Here is a 15,401-nt window from a genome sequence, read left to right as displayed (position 1 = left end):
CATTTAACCAGTTTCCATTATCTTTCATTTAAAATGAGTCAATTTAAGAGCTCGTATCGAGAATGTAATTATGTCTTTGTGGTGTATTTTGCCTAACCTCAGATGCGAGCTACCAAAGAAGAAGAAAAAACAACTTGTAATCTGAATGTAGATCTGTGAGCCACACTACATTAACGCTTGATTGCAAAAAAAAAAAACCTCATCCTAGCAGTGAACCATCCGAGGTCTTTATCTTTCTCTACAAACGCTCAGCATTCTGGGTGGGCCGAGACCCCAGAGCCAATGACCCCGAATGTGCCAGCACTTGAGTGCGGCGCAGACTGCGAGACTTGGTTGCTCCAGTGAAGGAGAAAGCAAACAGAGAGGCCATCAGGCAGGGCAAACAAAGTTTTTAGCCGGGGCCTGCCCTGGACAACCAAAGTGGGGGCCGAACAGGCTGAAGGAGACAAACATAGAAAACAAAAACTCTTTAGAGACAAAATGTAGTCATTGAGAATTGTCCACACAGAGCCTCAAAATAGTGGAACAAAAGTTACAGCTACAGACCACAACCTTTAGCCATTAAAAAAAATAAAAAATAAAAAAAATAAAAAATCCTGGACAGGCGTTGTTTGGAGTCAGGTTCTTTAATGTCATACAAGTAGAAAAACAAGTGAACCATGATTAAGATAAAAAAACAATGTTAAAATGAAAGCTGCAAGCAGTGAATAACGGCCGTTGTATACCCTTTTTCTTTGCGAATCCTCAAAAAGATGATCAAACTTTGACGCCACATTAAACATCATAGGCAAAAAAGCTTTGTTTTTTTTCACAGAATGCTTCTTACTTTCAAAAATAAAATATTGTCTGTTTAAAATACAAAACAGGTATACATTTCTGCATAAAATTAACCATACATGAGGACCCCACCCAATCAATCGAGGGGCTGGATCGTGTCCAGGGGTCCACTGAGAGCAGCCCGGTGGACAGGACACGTCCCACACCGTGGGACCCAGGGCGGTCCGCCGGCCCCGCTTAGGCACCCTGACAACTGGCCGCAAGGACCCAATGCAAGAATCTCTCCTAGAATGTTCTGAATGCTTGTTTAAATGCCACATGATTAACCAACATTCAATTCCCCACTCCTTATCACACATACTTCTTTTTCCAACTTTGGAAATTCTGCAGTATAATGATATTGTCAGGCCCCAGCCTTCACCATTGAATTAATTCTCAACATTTAGTGTTAACTGGTTGCATCATTTTAAAATCCCACACACAATTTGGTCCAAAGTGCAACACTGTAGCCACATGAGTGAGGCTTGCAAGTGACACATAGCAAAGACAGACACAAGCCATAGTGTATGTATGTGTTTATGATTAACTCGCAATCACTTCTTTGTTTACCATTTACACACACGCATGCGAGAACACACACACACGCACACACACACTGTTAATAAGTGTGGCTAAACATTGCCTCACCCCACTGGTCTCTTTTCATGCACCAGTATGTACTGTACATGTACTGACTTTTTGTATTGAGGTACTATAAGAGTGCAGCATTAGGAGACATGCTTTCAAATTAATTTAAACTGTATATTATTAGTAGACATTTAATGAGATTTTTTTTTGTAAAACCATTTTCGTCCATTTTTGTTGTTTTGTCAGGTTTTGGGGTTTTTGGACAAGCATGTATTTTTTTCAGGGTGCTGTGATGCCCTCTTTTCTGGGTCCAGGATGGAAATTCACACCTACATCTGAATGTGGAAAAAAAGATAAAAGATAATCAAAACATTTTCACTCGTTGAGGCAGCCACTTCATACACTACACTGTGTGTATGTGGCACATGACCACATCACCAAACTCAAATACCACCCCCGAGTAATCAAGTACCGTATGTCCAGTATTTCAAAACATTTAATCTAGGTCAGATTGGTCTGGATAGGATTAAATCTACAAACTGATTATTTCAAACTAGGATATGTGATCCTGATCCTAATAAAATTGGGATATAGATTTGGTAATGCAATCCTATGCAAAATTCCTACCAAATGCTGTTCTTGGGTATTTTAAAATTCCAAGGTGAAGATTAGGATCGTTTTGATGCGCTAAAGATCAGGATTATCCTGCTCCCACTGAAAGGGTGGATTCAAGGTGGATGCAGGGTCATAATAGGTTTGGAATTTACATTATAGATATTTATTATTTTGTTTTGACATTTGTTACTAAAATTCAGTTAGTTTTAATTTGTCCTGAGAGCGGGTTTGTTATTTAAAAAAAAAATGTTAATGCTTCATTTTAGTTTAGTCTATTAGTTTTAATATTCGTCTTAGTTTTTCTCAGTACTGAGTCTTTGTCAGGCGCAAGATAAAAAAAGGCCACAATAAGAATTGTCAAGTAAAAATTCAACAAAAGATGTAACTATTTGACCTCCCATTTTCCATAAATGGTGAAATACAATATAATTAAAATTTACTCAAAAAGGTCATGTATAGTTTGACACAGACAAAAGCAAAGGACAGTGTCACTATAAATATATTTGGTTTTACAGGCGGCACGGTGGACGACTGGTTAGTACATCTGTTTCACAGTTCTGAGGACCCGGGTTCAAATAAGACCTTGTCTGTGTTCTCCCCGGTCCTGCAAGCTGTTTCATGCCACTCCCAGTCCCGAATGAGTGAGTCATCAACGATAAACCCAGACGGCACCCATGAACGTTCCTCAGCCCCGTAGCCCTCCCAGTCCACCGGATATTGAAACCCCCTCCGACGAGACAACAACAGCCGCCTCACCGTGAAGACAGGGCCCCCGTCCATGAAACGGGGGGGAGGAGGGGGCCTGGAAGGCGGGACCAGAGGGGACTCCCGGGCGGGCTTGAGCAGGCTGACGTGAAATGCAGGGTGGACCCGCATCGACCTTGGGAGCCATGGTGACAGGGTTGATGACCTTTGTGATGGGGAAGGGCCCAACGAACCTGGAAGCGAGCTTCCGGGACTCCACCCGGAGTGGAATATGCTTGGTGGACAGCCAAACTCGCTGACCCACTTTGTAGTTCGGTGCCGGTGTCCTCCTACGGTCAGCTGCGGTCTTGTAGGACCATCCTTGGCAGAGCAGCATTTGGCGGGCTCGCTCCCAGGTCCTCCTGCAGCATCTCACCAAGGTCAATGCAGATGGAACCGTGGATTCTGGGGCTATGGCAGGAAACAGAGTTGGTTGGTAACCATGCACAATGTGAAAAGGCGATTGACCAGTGGATGCAGAGGGGAGAGAATTGTGAGAGAACTTACTTGACCTGGTTTATCATCAACTCAGCAGTTTCTTTAGCTGAGGTGAGTTTCGAGAGTGCAATGACGTGTGCCATCTTAGAGAATCTGTCAACAACTGTGAGAATGGTGGTATTTCCTTTAGAGGCCGGTAATCCTGCCACAAAGACCACAGATTGCGTTTTGGCAATGCCTGGGTGACATACAGTCCTGTTAGTGTGAGCCCAGTGGATAACTCTTCCCCTTAAGGTCGGGACCACATGAAGCCTGTTTTCAGGGCAATCTTCAGGGCTAAGAGTGTTCTTCAGAGCCTCTTTTACCGCAGTTTCAATGTCTCAAACAAAAGCAGAAATGAAACATGACCTGGGCAAAATTGTTTTAGGGTCAGACAAAGAATTCTCTACGCAGAAAATACGCGATAAAGCATCTGGCTTACCATTTTTAGAACCAGGTCGGTACGATAATGTGAAATAAAATCTTGTGAAGAATAGAGCCCATCTAGCCTTCCTAGCATTTAATCTTTTAGCAGACTTGAGATACTCAAGGTTCTTGTGATCCGTCCATACTGAAAATGGTGTCTGAGCCCCTTCTAGCCAGTGCCTCCACTCCACCAAAGCCACCTTGACAGCCAGCAGTTCACAGTATGTCGTAATTTCTTTCGGCTGGAGTCAGTTTTTTAGAGAGATAAGCACAAGGATGTAACTTACCATCCTTGAGACATTTCTGGGAGAGAACTGCTCCCATTCCGGCACCAGACGCATCAACTTCTACAACAAACTGCTGTTTGGGATCTGGCAAAGTGAGGATGGGAGCGGAGGTAAAGCTCGATTTTAGTTTCTGAAAAGCTGACTGACAAAGCGGGTTCCACACAAAGGGTCTATGTGGCGAGGTAAGATCATGCAAAGGCGAGGCTATTGAACTGAAATTTCAAATGAATCTTCTCTAGAAATTTATTGAACCCTAAGAACCTTTGTACGTCCTTACGTGACGTGGGAGTGGGCCAATTAGTCACGGCATCAACTTTGCAAGGGTCCATTTTCATTTCACCTGGAGCCAGCACAAAACCCAAAAAAGAAACGGACGCCTTGTGGAACATTTCTCAGCCTTGACATATAGTTCATTCTGCAGTAACTGCTGCAACACAGAGCGGACATGAATGATGTGAGTCTCCTCATCCAAATATACAAAAACGTACACTTTCAACATATCACGCAAGACATGTTCTGGAAAACAGCTGGAGCGTTACTTAGTCCAAAAGGCATTACCAAATACTCATAATGTCCCGTTGGTGTGTTGAATGCTGTTTTCTATTCATCCTCCTCCCTTATCCTGACGAGATGATACGCATTTCTCAAGTCTAGTTTGGTGAAAACCTAGGCTCCCTCCAGGAACTCAAAGGCGGTGGAGATGAGAGGAAGAGGGTACCTGTTTTTCACAGTTATTTCATTGAGACCCCGGTAATTGATACAGTGTCGCAGGGTCTTGTCCTTCTTGTCCACAAAGAAAAATCCTGCTCCCGCAGTGGATGAACAACAACAACCATAATACACACTGATGAGACACAAGATTAGTGTTTGTGTTCTGATTAGTGTTTGTGTTCCGCCTGTGTGGAGTTTGCATGTTCTCCCTGTACCTGCGTGGGTTTTCTCCGGGCACTCTGGTTTCCTCCCACATCCCAAAAACATGCATGGTAGGTTAATTGACAACTCTAAATTGCCCGTAGGTGTGAATGTGAGTGCGAATGGTTGTTGTTTGTATGTGCCCTACGATTGGCTTGCTACTAGTTTAGGGTGTACCCCGCCTCCTGCCCGATGATAGCTGGGATAGGCTCCAACACGCCCGCGACCCTCGTGAGGAGAAGCGGCTCTGAAAATGCATGGATTGATGGAAGGATCTCACTGATAGTGGCTAAAAAAAAATTCAGCACCTGAAACTTGGGGGCAGTATGGTGCACAACTGGTTAGCACATCTGCATCATAGTTTTGAGGACCTGGGTTCAAATCCGGCCTCCCCTGTGTGGAGTTTGCATGTTCTCCCCGTGCCTCGTGGGTTTTTTCTGGGTACTCCGGTTTCCTCCCACATTGCAAAAACATGCATGGTAGGTTAACTGAAGACTCTAAATTGCCCGTAGGTGTGAAAGTGTGTGTGAATGGTTGTGTGCCTATGTGACCAGTTCAGGGTGTACTCCACTTCTCACCCAGAGTCAGCTGAGATAGGTTCCAGCACACCCGCGACCCTAGTGAGGAGAAGCGGTTCAGAAAATGGATGGATAAATTTGCATTTGGATTAAATTTTATATCAAGCTTGGCACGAAAAAGCTACACTGCAGGGGGCGGTGTAAGGGGGGAGGGGCACAGTAACTCATTTGGTGGTGTATTGCCGAGCATGCCCCCTCATGACATGAAATTGTAGGTAAATGTAAACCCGTTTGCGTAATGATTCATATCCATCTAGTTGCATGATACTAGATACAGTAAACAAGACATATGAACCCACAATTGTACGATTTTACCTGGTCATAACCACTGGTCTGTTCTTTCTTACTTATAACTGTCGTGTATTCTCAGTGGAGAAAAACCCAAACCCATGCGTCAAATTGGAGTTGAATTTCCCCTTTCCACACAAATAAGTATTGAGGGAGGTCAACACTGGTCAGCATGCCGAGCGGCATTATAGTTGTTAATTGTGTCACCACTTATGAAGAATGTTGTGTTCTTGATAGTTAGTGCTCAAGCTGTTTCATGCCACTCCCAGCAGAAGTTTATTGTCAAGCCAAACAAAAAAGAATTATACCTTGTGTAATTAAAACAACAACATGGCTTAGCCTTTGAGTCTGCTAGCTTAATGCTAATTAGCATCTATGTTGCAGTTCTATAATCGTTCAACAGACTGAACACAAACAGTGCAGCAACACATGCAGAAAGACAATATAACAATATTCAAAGTAATATATTCTTTAACCTCTGTGAAGGACGACTACTATTAGTGCCGCACTGATAAGCTGAGGGGATTTGAGAACAGTATATTGATCAGTCTGTCTTATACTGCCCCCACCTGGCCAAGGCGGGCACACCAGGAAGAGCAGCACAATAGCCATTCAACTGATGGAGTGTGACATTAACTGTCAAATTCTTTTTGATTGTATTTAATCAATAGTCATTACTGTATGTTTTTATAAAGTACAATATTATGGAGTGCTATTTTTCACCGTGAAAATACACATTACAGCAATTCTTGCTTTTAGGGGAAGGCTGGAACGGATTAGTGGCATTGCCATTCATTTCAATGGGAAAAGATGCTTTGCAATAAGTCTTTTGAGCTACGAGCGTGGTCATGGAACAAACCTTTAATACAAATGTAAAAGTGCAACAGAGAAGTTTGATTGACAGCTTTAAGCCATGCACTTCCTTTAACTGTTAAAAAAAATGTGAAGCACGTCTCCTCTTTTGAAGGCTTAATCGTGACCTACTTGGTTTTCACCGCTCATACTACATTCCAGTCATGTATATCTTTATGTGCGGTGACATGCTCAAGGCTAAGTCTAAAACCATTGCTTTTGGCAGGAGATTTGCACCACATTTTAACCAGTGAGTTGCACCTCATCACTTACTGTAAAGGCAGTAGCATGGCTAAAGAGACACACTTATTAGAACTCTTTGCTCTTTCCAAGCTCCTTACAGAGAACGACAATATTTTCAAAAAGAGGTGATCGCCACGTGCTTATACCGTCTAATACCATTTAATACCGTCTATACATCTGGAATATTTTCCTTCATAAGACTAAGCTTTACACAGAAACCCTCTCGAGACGACAAGTGGATGTTTCCCAGCGGCATCATAGCAGAATGAGGACAGCCAGCGTGGGGGACACACACAACGTCTGGGCTTGATCTATCCTCTCCTCCACACACACATGAAAAATACTGTTGTTACAAGGTTTACAAGCGCCAAAAAAAATCACACTGCTTTCCCGACTCCTGATGATATTTTCATACATTTCCTCCCTCTTAAGCTGTGTTCAGTGTGTCGGGCCTGCAGCCAGCCAGGCGGGAAGTCGGCGGGAGATATCCCCTTACACATGAGGCAAGCAGGGGAGAAACAAGAAGCAAGGAGGTGCACGGGCCCGCATGGAGGTAAAGTACGAGGCAAGACAATTTGAATGCATAGTGCTATATCTTGACACATTAAATCCAACCCCTTGCACTGTGCTACAAGCAGGGGTGAGTTCAGCAATTTTTTTTAGTTATGGGTTCTCTCAGAGTGCGCTTATGACTATGAAAATCATATAAAAATATCATCATCGTTGAATTTCATTTATATAATACTAGATGTATTTTTATCAACTAATTGAATTTGAAGTCATTGAAAATAATGGCAACCAAATATTAATATTATTGTTTAATTTATGCTAAGATGGCATTCGGTGAAAATAAATGCTTGTAATATATGTAAAAAGTGAATAAAAATGGCAATTTTTAGACATATTTTCTGCCCCAAAAACAAAAACTAATTTCATTCCGCAAGGATGGTGAAGTAGCCACACTTGACTCACTATAGAAATCAGTTTACTAGCAGAATTAAATGCCCCACCACTGTCACAGGTGGCACAATTCTATTATTTTTTTTTTTCAGTACTTAAAAAAAAAAAAAAAAGACATTTACTTACACATTTATGTCAACTTGCTCCACTCAAATGTGTTTTGCTAGTTACACACAAGCACGGTGAAGGACTGGTTAGAGCGTCTGCCTTACAGTTCTGAGGACTTGGGTTCAATCCCCGGCCCCGCCTGTGTGCAGTTTGCATGTTCTCCCCGTGCCTATGTGGGTTTTCTCCGGGCACTCCGGTTTCCTCCCACATCCCAAAAATATACATGGTAGGTTAACTGACAACTCTAAATTGCCCGTAGGTGTGAACGTGAGTACGAATGTTTGTTTGTTTGTATGTGCCCTGTGATTGGCTGGCAACCAGTTCAGGGTGTACCCCGCCTCCTGCCCGAACATAGCTGGGATAGGCTCCAGCACGCCCCCGACCCTAGTGAGGAGCAGCGGTGAAGAAAATGGATGGATGGATAGTTACACACAACAAAATTTGATCAACATAATATCTGTGTTACCTAACATATTTTGTGCAGATCCAGTTAATATTAAACTATTAAAGAAAGTCAGGGCCTGATTTACTAAGATCCCAAATAGCAGACGCTCAATTGCGTGTTCACTCACTCTAATAGGTTTGCATGCGCACAGTTGGCAAAAGTTATAAAAGTGGTGGAGACTGTTTTAAAAGAGCTTTTTGTCCTTAAGGTAGTGCTGATGGAGAACACCACAAGTGAAAAATGAAGTTTGAAGTGATGGAGTTGGAAGTGTTAGTGGAATGGACAAACCTATTACTGAGTTACAGAAAAGTAATCTATCACTCTGATTATTTTACAGAAGCCAACAACCGCATAAATGCCATGTTTTGTTTGGTTTAACCCACCACAAATATGTGGTAATTGGCTGTGTTCTGCGTAACATTACATTTAAAATTTAGGACAGCACACGTGAAAAACTGCTCTAGGTGAGCCTAAAACCAATTGCCACAGTACACTGAAATTATCCAGATGCAAGGAAATGCAAAGTTTAAAGGAGTTTTGTCATCTGTGGTATACCGTGACACCTTCTTGTAACTGGCTTGAAGTCATCCCTTAGATTATTCAGAAGCTCCAAAATTGCATTGCTAAATAGATATGTCGTGATCATTTTTTGGCAAAATTCTAGCATTTCAAAAATGTTTACACGAGCGGAAACGAACAGTTCTCCCTGTTGCCTCTCATTTTGCTTGCGTGTCCTCCTCACCACAGTAACAGGGTCATCGTTTCCACATGCCTTTTGGACGTGTCATTTAAAAAATAAATATCAGCCAGCACAATTCTTCTCAGGTTAGACAAATCACATTGTGCGTGCTAAATTTGTTTTATTATTTTGCATTTTCTCCTCCCATAAATGAATTGCACACATTTTTTTGCATTTGGCAGATGCAATACTGATTGTGGCCCGATAGTAGATCAGCTTCCATATCAGTGTGCATGAGTAATCAAGTTTGCTCACATTTTTTGCATGCACAAACCTTTAGTAAACTAGGCCCGCAGTGTTTCCTTTGACCTAAAAATGCATAAACAAGCTAGCACACAGCAAACCGCTACCAGTGGAGAACAGCGATGTGTTTCGTGTAAACAGACTGATTAATTGAACATCTACAGTAGTGAACACAAAAATGTGGCCAAATTTGAGCACTATTCCACCCTTTTTCATCAAAGTCAGCAAAGGCCCGATTGTTGGATGTCGCTGTTAAAGTTCAACACCGAGTTCGACTCCTTGACTGTGACATGAACAGAACGATATAGCTAAACTTGTGCTCTAGCTACAAACAGGGAAGCAATTGGTTGTCTTCAGCATTTGTAATGTGGCTCAAAACTATAAAACTGAGAGTTTGAAACGACATACCAAATAAGCATCGCACATAAGTATGAAACAGTTAACTTATCTTCTAGTTCCTCTACCACCACTTTTTCTTCTTCTTGGTGTTTTCCTGCAGTCTGGCTGCCCTGTGGCATCGTGCTGCCTCACACTGGTCATTCTTGGTACTACGATAGACATCTGTTTTGGGAGAGGACACACGATTGTCGCTGGAGATATCGTTATGTGTGTGATATGCTGTGTTGGTCACAGTAAGAACACACAGATCTTTTTAATCATCACGTGTGGGGTCTTCCTTATTAAAAGAAAAAAAAGGTTAAAAATGGTAGTTGCTTTAGTTTGACTTCTAAACACATTATTCAGATGTGTTAGCTCAACTATGGGAAGTTTGATTTTAATTCTAAAAATTAATTCAATAGTTAATTGTTTTGGGGGGGATGAGGTAAGTGAATGTACAAATTCATTTATTTTGCGACATTGTGGTCACTTGTTATCAAAATTATATATTTTTTGTTTTAATTATAACAGTGGTTAACCTGCGCCACGGTGGGCGACTGGTTAGTGCGTCAGCCTCACAGTTCTGAGGACCCGGGTTCAATCCCCGGCCCCGCCTGTGTGGAGTTTGCATGTTCTCCCCGCGCCTGCGTGGGTTTTCTCCGGGCACTCTGGTTTCCTCCCACATCCCAAAAACATGCATGAATTGGAGACTCTAAAATTGCCTGTAGGTGTGAATGTGTGTGCGAATGGATGTTCGTTTGTATGTGCCCTGCGATTGGCTGACAACCAGTTCAGGCTGTACCCTGCCTCCTGCCCAATGATAGCTGGGATAGGCTCCAGCATGCCCGCGGCCCTAGTGAGGAGACACTTGTGTGTCAATTTTGAACATTAACATGGGCTGCATGAGGCACTTCTGCAATTAACCTTTGCATTATGCGTTCTACAATTAAGACTAAAGTATCTTAATGAATGAATGGTGGTGACCTTTAATTCACACATGTACCAATAAGAATGATAAACGGTCACTCAAAAGAATTCCTGTACAGTTGGCTGGTGACAGTTTATTATTTCTTTTTCCACCATTTCCCATGGGAAACATTGTTTTGAAATATGATCAACTTATACTGTGTGTGTGGCGTTAAAGGCTCTACAGTTAAATGGAATTAACAACACACTATACGGTCATATTTAGATTGGGTCCCGTTATTAGTGGTAACAAAGGGCTATCAGACTGAACATGTTAAAGCACACAAAGTGGCCCGTCCAGATGTGTGTGTCTCACAACTTGGGGGTTCAAAGGAAAAACACAATCACAAGAGTGATGAGTTAACTACCCAAAGACAAAAAAAAAAAAAAAAATCAAAGCCATCCTCGCTGAAACATGGCCTTATCCTAAACGCGCACTCTTATTGTAAAGGAATTTCATGGAAACTCCCATAAAGTTAATGACAGAGTAAAAGGGGGAGGGGGAGGGGGAAAGGGCGTCCTTTTGATTTGTGTAAAAATAAATAAACATGTTGACAAGTATAGCTTGGAGCATTAAAGCTCACGGTAGTGCAAATGTTTCCTGGCACGGTCCCAGCATGTAATGAAAGATGATGAAACAGACGCAGGAACGTGTCATCTATGTTTCCCTCTTACGGGAAGTCATGGAGCTATCACTGCGGTGGAAATACTATCTACCAAGCATTGCCTCATTGGGCTCATCCCAGAAGAGAAGGAATACACCTTCCTGTGCGCACAAATTTTGACCTTGCATATGTTTAGAAAAATGAAGTCAAATGATAGGTGTTTTGGCCATGAACCTCCAGCATTAAATGGTTTAGGTTGGGAGGCCAAGAAAACATCTGTTCAGCATACGCAGCGGATATCGGCTTATTTTTTTTAACCCTTCAAACTCCTGACAGGGTTTCTTTTAAAATGGTCCCCACGTCTTATACGTGATAATGACCTCACGCATTTTCTCTTCGATTCTCAAGGCCATTGTAGCTAAATAAAATAAAATAATCCAAATCAAATACTAGTGCATCTCAATAAATTTGAATATCAAAGAGGAATTACGAGTTTTTGAAGTCAAAATGTGGAACTGTATTTTTCATATTCATTAAACACAGGGGGAAAAAAAATACTCTTCTGAAGGCCAATTTATAGGTAATTTTCACGTTCAAAATAGTTTGGATTGTTTGTTATGTAATACAGTATTCAAATTGGCATTTTTTAGTGCACAGTTAGTTTACAAATATCCTACACTAAAGGAGTTTTCCTCCAACAAAATCCTCCAAAGGCCATGTTAAACAGCGGTGCCTTGACTTACAAGTTTAATTCATATTGTGACCACGCTCGTAGCTCAAAACACTTGTATCTCAAATCATCGATTCCTATTGAAAGGAATGGAAATGCCATTAATCCACTCCAGGCCCACAGAAAATAACAACAAACATTTTTTGTACAGTATTGTATTTTATAAACACATACTGTAATAACATATTTAAGTGGAAGGCAAAGCATGCATCATGCATCAAAGTCCATTGACATTGTGCGCCTTCTGGTGTGCGTACTTTAGCCACCAGAGGGCAGTTTAATACAGACATACATAATACATGAAGAAGCGTTTCACAGCTAAGTGACTCAGTAAGCTGTAGAAATATTGTCCATTTTTCCCAGAGGATAGAAAATATTTGCCTGTGGGTATTGTTATATGGTCTGTCTGCATGTGTTGCTGCACCATTTGTTTTAAATACATTGCTTAAAGGATAATAGCTACCAAAACATTGATACTAATTTCATTAGCCCATCTATGGTATTTTAAATTGTGTGTTAGCATTCAGCTAGCGGACTTATGGTTTAGTTAAAAGCCCAATGTGTAATTCTCTTTGTTTTATGTTTAAACCTCAACTTCAATAAACAGCTTAAAGCAAGTAATCATATTTTTTTAAAGAAATGTGCACGCTCTGTTGCAACCACAGGCTTTTCTAGTGAAATATATAAGAGGCCAGGCCTGCTGCTGGTGTTCTGCCAGCACACAATCAAGATGCCTGCGCCAGATTGTCATGCTGTAAACAAAGTAGCGTAGCGTTGTGAACCATCACGCCTCTTTCATAGAGTGAGGATCAGTATAGACAATGTAAATGCAAAAGTGTGTTGAAGGACAAAGCAGATAAATGTGGGCTAGGGTTACAGTACAAAAGGTTAAAAAAACAGTAGTGGCAGCCAATCAGACATGAGGTAAAACCATGCACTGCTCTGCATCTGGTCATAGTGAGGGTGGTTGCGGGTGGGTGGGGGGTCTGTGTTTGTGTGTGTGGTGGGGGGGGGGGGGATTTGGCAGCATGGAAGGATCCAACAACACAGGATACTCCCCAAACGATGCTGGTATTTCGGAAACTTGATTCAATGGAGAGAGTCTGTGTGTGCACAGTTCTTTGGAAATCAGATATTCCCTTATTTACTAAGGCTGAAGTTACCTTTGATCGTGAAACCACGTGACCTACAAGTGAACCAAAAACGAGGTGAAACAAACACACGGAATGTGATGGCGATCCACATTATGAAAACAAGACAGAAATACTCAATACACAATTTTGTGATTAAAGCAATGAACTAAAGCAGAAATTCAGACCACTGCCCAGGTTGTTAAAAGTTTTGTGTTTGGCCTCTTTTTTGAAGAATCATTCACTATCTGACAAAGTGCTGCTTGTTCTGAAGTGAGTTGAATTGACTACCACGATGCAGCACTAATGCTAAGTCAAAGCAAAAAATTGGGTCGCTCGTTTCTCGAGGCACCATTGTATACTGTATACTTTTTGTGAATTTTTTATTTGGTGGTGTGTCTTGAGAGCTTTGTAAAGTAAAATATGCCCCTTGACTCAATAAGTTGGGAAGCACTGCTGTAGATGGATAACACTGTATTTTAGCAGCCCGTTAACAACAATGCACAAGCATGCACACCATAAACACTGGACTGAAGCAACAGTGCACAAGGACTGGAGAGGTCCAACAGCTGCATATAGTTATCCTTCACTCGTGGTGGCAATGGTGCGATAAAACATATAGCATTTTTCACAACGTAAAAAAGAGGATGCTGTAAATAATATTAAGTGCCCTCAATGGGTTTATTTTCTTGCTCCATTTTACAAGCCAATAAACATCAAGAATGTTACAAATGAAAGTAGTCTTTCTTTCAAAGAGAATGTAAGATAACCTGCTTTCTCTTTGCATCACTCAACAGAAACATGATGTTCATTATGTTCTTACTTTGTATTATTCAATTGCGCAGGTGTCTTTGTGACCTGTGGCTGAGTGGAGTGTGGGAGGTCCTGTGCTTGTAATAAAAACTGTGATATATATATATATATATATATATATATAAAACTTTTTGCAGATTTATTAAAAAAGACAAACTGAAATATCACACAGCCATAAGTATTCAGCCCTTTGCTCAGTATTTAGGAGAAGCACCCTTTTGAGCTAATACAGCCATGAGTCTTTTGGGGAATGATGCAACAGGTTTTTCACACCTGGATATATAGCTAAACTGTATATGCATACACACACATAACACACTGTATATATATAATAATTTTGTTTTGTGTTTTTTTTATTATTCTGCTTGGGAACTATACATTTAAGTAAAAATAATGAAGAAACCAGACATAAAAGTAGCAAGTTGATCATTCCTGAGAATGTCTGGAGTGATGATTTCTCCACCTCACCAACAAGCACGTCATTGTCTGCGTGTGTGGTGGGTCACATGGGACCTTCCTGGCCTGTGCTGTTCATCGGGTCAGCAGAGAAGACAAGCCCACGCGGGTGACTCAACTCACCCGTCTGCCTGATGTTCCAGTCTAATCTGTGGCTTGGAACCGGATAAATGGGGAATTTGGTGTGTTTACATAGACGTGGCGGGGAATCCTGCAGTTTAAACACTCAATATTTATTTAGAATGTAGCAAGGATGTAATGAGCAACAGATAAAGACCATAAACTAAGGTAGCATGAAATCTTCACTTGACATTTAAACATCATTCATTCCAATGTATGTCTCAGATTTTATGTATCTAACCATTAAAGTTTTGTACAAGGATCTCTCTCTCACACACACACACGCACGCACGCACGCACGCACGCACACACAGTACAGATAATTTGTTTTGCAGTACAGCCCCTCTGGAATGAGAGTTAATCAGATTTATGGTCTGGCACATTGTTTTACATACTTTTTGTTTTTAAATAAGATATTCGCACAGACACACTGAAAATGCCCTTCAACCTTGATGCTGAAATAGCGCAAACAGTGTGTAATCCTCCGCGATGGATTTTAATTTAGGAAAGTACAGAGCCTGAGCCAGTGTCAGTGGGAGATGAAGAATAATGAAGACATGGAAATAACAATGTTTTTTTAGGGCCAAAGGTTGTAGCTTGGTCTGTTGGTAAAATTTACCACTCCTGAGAATTTTGCACAACATAAGTGTTTCAACAGACCCATATTGTCTTTACAAAAATAATCATGACTGAACATTATCTTTGTAAAGACAGATTTTTTTTAAATACAGCTCCTTTTGTATTTGATCTTATTAGACTGTGAAGACGAACCCAATGTTGTGGACTATATCGTTATGAAACGTGTTGCATCAATACATAGTTGTTATTTCAGAACATATAAAATACAATAAGCTGGACAAAGAAAGACACTAACCCAAGAAG

At 41.2% G+C, this 15,401-nt stretch overlaps 1 long non-coding RNA gene across 1 annotated transcript; it reads right to left on the bottom strand.

The window, feature by feature from the left end:
• LOC133482717 (uncharacterized) lies at window positions 1–9,795 on the bottom strand. Its single transcript, XR_009789885.1, has 3 exons — window positions 3,271–9,795; window positions 2,776–3,174; window positions 1–1,739 (listed from the first exon to the last, which is right to left on the bottom strand). It is a non-coding gene; the product is annotated as an uncharacterized LOC133482717 (long non-coding RNA).
• Between the last annotated feature and the right edge of the window lie 5,606 nt (window positions 9,796–15,401).

Source organism: Phyllopteryx taeniolatus, chromosome 8, assembly GCF_024500385.1.
Source record: "Phyllopteryx taeniolatus isolate TA_2022b chromosome 8, UOR_Ptae_1.2, whole genome shotgun sequence".
Taxonomy (NCBI): Eukaryota; Metazoa; Chordata; class Actinopteri; order Syngnathiformes; family Syngnathidae; genus Phyllopteryx; species Phyllopteryx taeniolatus.
This window is presented reverse-complemented; position numbering and strand designations above follow the sequence as displayed.